Here is a 6,886-nt window from a genome sequence, read left to right on the forward strand (position 1 = left end):
TCAGTGTGTGTGTGTGTGTATGTGTGTGTGTGTGTGTGTATGTGTGTGTGTGATTAAGTAGGGGGTCTTTGCTGCTCTTCAAGGGTGTGTGTGTGTGTGTGTGTGTGTGTGTGTGTGTGTGTGTGTGTGTGGTTGGGGGGATGCCCCCTGTAACCCCAACTGCCAAATAAAAAGACCATGCCTGAGTGATCATAGGTACGCTTCATTTTGTGTGTGTGTGTGTGTGTGTGTGTGTGTGTGGGTGTGTGTGTGTGTGTGCGTGTGTGTGTGTGTGTGTGTGTGTGTGTGTGTGTGTGTGTGTGTGTGGGTGTGTGTGGGTGTGTGTGTGTGTGCGTGTGTGTGTTTGCGTGTGTGTGTGTGTGTGTGTGTGTGTGTGTGTGTGTGTGTGTGTGCGTGCGTGCTTGTGTGTGTGTGTGCCAATATCTTTTTCTTTGCTGCTTCTGTGTCGGCCTTTGTAGTGTGTGAGTACGTGTTTGTGTGTTTGCATTTGTCCTACTGCTTGCACGTGTGTCTGTGTAAGTTTGTGTGAGTTTGTGTGCAGGCATGTGCGTGTGTGTGTTTGAATGATAGAGTTCCTCATGAAAATTGCTCAAATCTGTACTCCACGGACCAGGTTTTCCATTGTTTGCCTCCAGATGATTTTGCACCTACTGGCTGACCGTTCAAAGGCCTGGGACGATGGGTGTGGTGGCCATCGTCAGGGTGAACACCTCTCAGTAAAATAGCATTCCCTTTGATACACAATGAATACAGTGTGGTTTTCTGCAAGACTGCATGCAGAAGCAACGTGTGTGGGGGAATTGTTTAATAATTATTAAAAAGTTGGCATGTGTAATCTCGGGAGTTAACATTTCAGGTGAGTCACTGTTTGGTTCATCCCACGTTTTTTTGGTCACGGTGTTCGGTTCGGTGGTACATACGTTTGACATTTTTTCCTTTAAGGCCTTCACACACCGAAACTCAAGGGTATAGCCGAGGTGGACCTTCCACTGGACAAGTGAGACGTTGAGCTGGCCCCCGACACCAGGTGCTGTGCCGAAAACGGAATCCCAGTCAGAAATCGCAGCCCCTCTCCGCGTTATAGCAGTGTTTATACCATACCGTCACAGGATGGGCGACTTATCACAGAAAGCGATGTTACATTCTATAGGCGACCAACAACGTAAAATATCACATTCACGATAATGAACTATGAGGGCACACTAATACGTAATGGTTTACGAGTCATACATGTATTCATGATGTGACCCTAGAAAGCACAGACAAAATAAGCGAAAGGGCATTCACGCGCAGAGGGGGTGTGATTTCAGATGGGGATTCCATTTTCGGCAAAACACTGGCATCTTTAACTACTAGCATCAGCGTTCGGTCAGCAATAGTGATTGTTTATTGAACACCGCAGGATCAGAGCGCAAGAACACGCCATGGACAGTGACAGAGGTGGAGACGCTCCTGTGGCCCGGTCTGTTTATGTGTCGCGGGTCGCATGCATGCTATGCGACCCGCCCACGTTGAAGAGGTACTATTCTAGATGGAAACACGAGGTGCCTGGAAACCAAACCAAGTCGTGCAACTCTAAGTCGTGGCGAGTTGAGCTGGTACTGTCGGTGGAAAAAAGGCACAAGTCGTGCCACGCTAAGTCGTGGCGAGTTGCACTGGTACTTGATGGTGGAAAAGAGCCAATAGTGTCATGCATGCAAACTAGCACTTCCTCTGAAAAAATATTATCCTCCATATCCACAGGAGGACGGAAACTTTGTCATCTACAAATGGTCTCTGACCTGGGCCACCAATACTGATGGCAGCAAGGCTATAAGTCATTTTACAGGATGACACAAACCTGGTCATGTGCATTGCCCCAGGGGCACCTTGGCGCAGTGGGTCTTATACACACAGTCTTAGCCAACAGGTTTGTCGGACCTTAACCAATAATGGGCACCTGGTTCTTGACAACAAGGGGAATGAAGTCTAGAATGTTCTCACCTCATAGAGCTGTTGTTTTTAAACAGAAAAAGGTGGCATGTGTAGTATATTATTTCTGGAAGATCTGCAATGTACATAAGTTAGTACATTATTATCTTATTATGAAACCCCGGAGTGGTTTATTCCATTTATACAACAGTTACCAAAAGTAGTTCAATATTAGTTACTTCAATCTATTATGCCCTTATTTTATATAGACAAGATCAGCTGAAATCAAACTATTCAACAATGCTGTGGCACAAACACACATAAACACACACATGCAAACAATATTGGTGGTGTGGGGACAGATGTGTTGGAGGTACAGATGTGTTGGAGGGACAGAGGAGACGAGGGGTACAGGGTCCAACAATGCAGCACCAGGGAACCCCCCCCCCCAGTCTGGGGTACAACTAGTGGTGGACTGAAGACACAGCAGCCCTTCCACTTCATAACACTGGATTCACTGGATGCACTGGATGCACTCTTTATACTCCATTACATATTGTACTGTGTTTATGTCTATCAATCTGTGTGTGTGTGTGTGTGTGTGTGTGTGTGGGGGGGGGGGGGGGGGGGTGGGTGTGTGTGTGTGTGTAAATGAGAGCATGGCTGGTGCTTGTATGTTTTGTGCGTTTGTATGTGTGTGTTTCTTTGTTTGTGGATATGTATGTGTGTATGTGTGTGTGTTTGTGTGTGTGTGTGAGTGTGTGTGTGTGTGTGTGTGTGTGTGTGTTTGCCCATGTGCGGACGTGTGCGGACATGTGCGTGTGTTTGTCATTCAACCTAGGCTTGTTTCCATATCCCGCTATAGCAACAGAAAAAACATTATCCTCTCAAAAACCTATAAATACGTGACCTCCGTGTTTCTCCGAAGTCCGAGGTCGTCTTTGTGTCGTGTTCCTCCGTGGCTCCGGGCGTCTTTGCGGCGGCCAGGCGTGGAGCTCCGTCGGGTCCGACTGAGGTTTTAAAAATAGCGATGTGTGTGCTGTGGACGTGTGGTCGGGTCTCCCCGCCGCCTCTTGGAAGCCTGAGGTCAGAACATATTGCTCATAATTCGCTTCATGAGCGCTGATACACAGTGTGAGAGCGGGTCCTTCTCCTCTCTGCCACTCATTCTCACAGTCAATCAACCGTGAAGGCGTTCTGCCGCCGCAGTCGCGTTGACGCATGGATATAAATTATTACACTGTTGGTCTTTTCCAGAGGCCGGGCCTTGAGGTAAGGAGGAATGTTATAGCACTAGCCAGCTGAGGATCCCAGCGATCCTCACTCTCCCAGATCGCTAACAAACGAGTCTCATTTGCGATGATAACTCGAAAATAAAAGCCCATATGGCTCCCCATGAAAGGGCCCATGTTTGGCCCTCTCTGTCTGCCATTAAAAAACATTTAATCTGATAGAATCGTTTGTCTTTGTGCTCGAGGCCAGGCGAGTCCAAGGATAGCTTTCGAGCCTTCTAATTGGACGAGAGATTTATTGACATCATCAGGGGTGAAAGGCCAACCTGGGACAACCTTGCAGGTTCTTTGGTGCCAAGTTCTGCCTGAGAGTTGCCAGGTGTGGAGGCTCTTCTTGTTGTTCTTTGGTCTACGCGAACATCTGCGCTGGCCCGCTTGCCTGCAACGAGACGCAAACTCAGGCTGAAGTTTGGCTCTGAGTTCCCCTCAAACAAAAGTGTAATTTAGAAGTACTCCCGGGTACGGACGGTGAGGGAGAGGTATGTCTCTGCTCTCCGCAACGGCTAATGTTTTTTTTGGGCTTCCCAGAGAAAGCCCGCCGTATAAAGCATTGGAAACGTTCATTATCTTGGAAATAAATAAACTGTTTTTGCTGGAGCCTTTTTCAAACGAGGCTGGGAGGACGCCTACGTATACGTAGGCAACGGCCACCAGAATCGTACGCGTTTCTATGTCGATATAAATAGACTCTGTTTACACACACTTGCCAGCTTTCTTAACAACGGCCTATCTCAGTTCGGCGACCCCTAACATAAACACGCGCTCACCTTTCTCGGGTTGACCCAGAGGGCTGCAGGTGGTCCACCACAGATACCTCTACAGAGGTTCTGACCCAGGGTTCAGGGGTCAGGAACCTAAAATGACGGCCTTCCTCGCCGCCCCTAATTGTCCTGTTTATTTATAGTCCACCCGGGTTGTGTTGGGCTATTAAAAGAAACACGAACATGAGGCCGCCTGCTAATTACCGTTGGGCCAGCAGACCCCTCGCTCTCCCGATTGCTACCACATGCTAACCCACCGAGGTGAAAGTCCCGTCTGTCGCCTTCGCTGTCTCTCACTTGTTTTGCTCTTCACTCAAAGCTTTGTGGTGCCACTTTGCGTTAAAAATAGTAAACACTAGCGAGCTATGAGGGGGGGGGGTTCTATGTTCAAATGTACGTCTCTAACCATGTGATCTGAAATGCTATCGTTACACGTTTAACTGTACATTTGGCAATTAGCTTAGAAGCATATACTACAATAGATAGCATTTAATTCCATTTGCCTCTACATATGGCCTCAAAATAACAGTTAGGATTATACCAAATAATCGTATATGTAATTTCCAACAGATAACGCACGCCTGTTGCTGGGGAGTATCACGTAATCTGGTTAGAGCGCTTGAGGAAGCAGTAATTAATTGGGTCGATTTACCCCTATTTGTGGTCAGAGGGAGTTTGAAATGAAGCAGCCAAGGAGGCCATTTTGTTTCTCAGAAGTTTGATAGGAGTAGGAAGTTAGCCGTGTGAATAAGTGGATTGGCCTGCATGAGGAGAACATGCTAAATGTTTGGTCTTGGGAAGGTATTAGAGGTGTTAGGGGCATTCAATATTACTCTTAGAGGTTTGTTGAGGTATGTGCAGTGGGGAACTTTACCATTTGTGTGGTGTTTTTAAAATGTTGAATGCTGATTTAATGAAGTAGTTAGTTATACAAATGCAATTCGCCTTTGACTACTTTAATGTGAAAAAAACTAAAAGTTGTGTTGGCTCGACAGAGAATGTGCTTGTTCATGAGCTCGACAGGAATGTTTGTTCATTAGTGCCCAGCATGTATTGTTTCCTGTGAAGGAAATACAGTTTTCAAGTGAACGAAAGGCCCCAGGTCTTTTGCTGTAGTTAACAGTAAACCAAAGGTAAAACACATTAGAAATACAAAATAAACCCCAAATGAACCAAACAAAAACAAACAAGACGAGCCTGCTTTGAAAAATAACTGGTTCTGCTTTGGGTCCTCTCTTTCTGCTAAAGAAGCTGTATGTTTACTCTCAATTACTTTTCGTTCTTATTACAAGCTTGGTGAGGTTAGCTTGCAAACCTTCTATCCTTCAAACATCAAATGGCCAAATAGCTAATATCCACTGTATTGCTAAGAATTAATGGAATTTGCTCCATTGTGTTGAGGAACAATGAATTAAATTGAATCAAAGTTTTCGACATATCATCATTCAGCACCCGGCGGTTCACTGTGGGAAACAAAGCGATGCAACTGCATTTTTACACAAGCCGCAAGTTTGTCTTCCCCTGAGTTTGATAGAAAGGGTTTTTCTTCCTTTGGTCTCTCGTCTTGACGACAAGCGGTGTGTTTTATGTGTTGGTCGGTACACTTGCGCATCAGTGAGAGAAAGCCGAGCTGTCAGAGAGAACGTCTGGACGTTGTCAGCCAACGAAGGCCCACCCGCCTAGCTCTCACACTGACGGATTAGGTTTCTGTCTACCTCCTGTAGATGCACACACATACACACACATGCATGCAGAAACACACAGACACACACAGTTCGTACACACACACAACTGCAGCTTCCTGCAGCCCCCAATGAATGAACAGGCTGGGGCTGGCTCGGTGCAAATAGGTATCCACAAGAGAGCAATGCATTATGCTGCTTAAGGCAATACGTTTAAACTACGATGTCACTGCACGTTCCCTGTGTAAATACACCGTTCTCTTGAAATGCCGGCTGTTGTTGTCCGACAAAGTCACAAGGAAATGTCTGGAAACGAGGCTGGCCAGGATCTGGTAATTACAACAGGTATCGATGATGACTCAAATCATCATTTGTTTTGGTGGCGTATGCTCGGGTTCGCTCTGTGTATGTCGGTGATTTAACCGCTTTCTCAACATTTGCCAGAGCCCGGTACATACAGTCCTTGGAGACACTAACACCTGACATAATGTGAAGCACATATAATTGATGACATAATACATACAAGCCAAAAACAAAGTATTTCTGCCAGAAAGCAATACGGTGCCCTGAGCCCAATCGATTATTTGATACATGGATCAATAATCTAGCGGGCTACCATCCCAACATAGGTTTGCTAACTGTTGCTGCTCTGAGTCTGTGTCGAAGGGAACAACGACCTTCAAATGTGAAGAACCTAGATTACCTTCAATTGCCCTGGTCCGTCATCGGTCAAGGCTTCCTTCCCGGAAAAGTTCCAAGCGCCGCCCCTGGTGGCTTGATCTAAAGCGCGATAGAGAGTCTCAAGGCCAGCTATTACCCTGTTACCATTTTGTTATTAGCCAGCCTCAGGCGCAACGCCTCCGCCCTAAGCCCTCCCAAAGCCCAGTCAGTTTGACACAACTAAGATCACTCCCCTCATCATCTGCTCCATTCAAGATGGCCGTCCGCATCTGGCTCTGAAATAACATGGGGCTAGGTGTCATTTGCTATACTCGCTTCGGACTGATCCTCCTTATATGGACGTTTTGGGGAACGCGTTTACATTCAAAACATTTTTATTGTATGTGGAGATTTCATGGTAATCACAATCAAGAGTTTTACACTTTTTGGGCATATGCTGAAGATATAGTAGCAGGGAAACATAATAGCGCAAGCTAAATAAACCTTGGGGTGAACTAAATCCAAACGCTGAAGGAAATGTAGTGTGGGAGAGGAGACTTGGAAGAAAATCAAGCACGGA

The sequence above is a fragment of the Pollachius pollachius genome, assembly GCF_949987615.1.
Source record: "Pollachius pollachius genome assembly, chromosome: 19".
In the NCBI taxonomy this organism is placed as follows: domain Eukaryota; kingdom Metazoa; phylum Chordata; class Actinopteri; order Gadiformes; family Gadidae; genus Pollachius; species Pollachius pollachius.